Source organism: Sinocyclocheilus rhinocerous, unplaced genomic scaffold (genome assembly GCF_001515625.1).
Source record: "Sinocyclocheilus rhinocerous isolate Xijiao unplaced genomic scaffold, SAMN03320098_v1.1 scaffold1605, whole genome shotgun sequence".
NCBI classification, from domain to species: Eukaryota; Metazoa; Chordata; class Actinopteri; order Cypriniformes; family Cyprinidae; genus Sinocyclocheilus; species Sinocyclocheilus rhinocerous.
This window is the reverse complement of record NW_015627373.1, coordinates 484,797-485,938: the sequence shown is the minus strand read 5'-3', so window position 1 is coordinate 485,938 and position 1,142 is coordinate 484,797. Positions and strand designations below refer to the sequence as shown.

The following is a 1,142-nucleotide window of genomic DNA, read 5'->3' as shown; positions in this document are numbered from 1 at the left end:
TAACCAATCTTTAGATTAAATCACCATTGGTAGTGGGATTTATGGTAATGCTTTTTTCCTCAGTTGGTCAGAACAAACGTGGCAGACGTATTACTTGTTCAGATTACAATATACGGTGAAAATTCTTACTTGGGCCATATTCCAAGACGTAGGCTAGAATCTGTGATTGCCAAGTACAGTAAATATCCACACCGGTGCGGTGACTGACTGCTACACATACTCTTCAGAACATAGATTCATCCACGCTGGAGCCGCACCCACTTACAACCCACGCAAGCTAGATAATTTCACACACAGCTGCAATTCCAGGTTTTCAAACAGAGATGGCAACAAAGTGGCAAAACTTACGGACTGCAGCTTTAAGTGAAGTTAAAACAATCTTCACATAAACCCATTATTTACATGTGCCCTTCAGCAAGTAGGAAATATACAGAACTTGAATAAAGTTATCAAACACTAAATACTAAATTAAATAGATTAATCCTTAAAGCTACAAAAGTTATTGATTTCCTCTTTTTTCTTTTGTTCTTTGATTAATAGACTATCACAGAAGCTGGGTTATTAGGTTATTTGTCTGCTATTACTTTAAGAGCTGCCACTGCTGAACGTGATGCAGATCAGACACACATGCTTGAAGTTTCATTCGCGCTTTAATATGAAATGATACAGCATGCGCCGCCGCATTTGTGTGTGCAATTGGCAGGTAAATTTGTTTTTACTGACATATGGCCTGACAACATCTCATCTGACCTTAGTTCACTGTTGTTCTACTGAAGCCCTCTCATCACATGACTAGGTATTATTATTTTTTATTGTTTTTTTGTGTGGTGTAAAATCGATTCATCGCATCCAAAATATATATTTAAGAAATATTTACATGTATAAATATGATTTATATTATATATAACTATAAATGCATATTACATATATTTCTTAAATATATACATGTATGTGTGCACATTTATATATACATATAAATGTACACAGCACACATATTATGTGAACACACTATGTTAAATTTTATTTTAGATGAGAGTAATCGTTTTGACAGCACTAATATTTATACACAGTGAACTACGGTCAGATGAGATGTTGTCAGACCATATAACATATATATAAAAAAAAATAAAAAAAATAAAAAT

General features: G+C 33.5%; 1 protein-coding gene across 1 annotated transcript in view; it reads right to left on the bottom strand.

Moving 5' to 3' along the window:
- LOC107727659 (paired amphipathic helix protein Sin3a-like) overlaps window positions 1–1,142 on the bottom strand; it is a 22,610-nt gene that overhangs the window by 18,438 nt on the left and 3,030 nt on the right. The window lies entirely within an intron of this gene.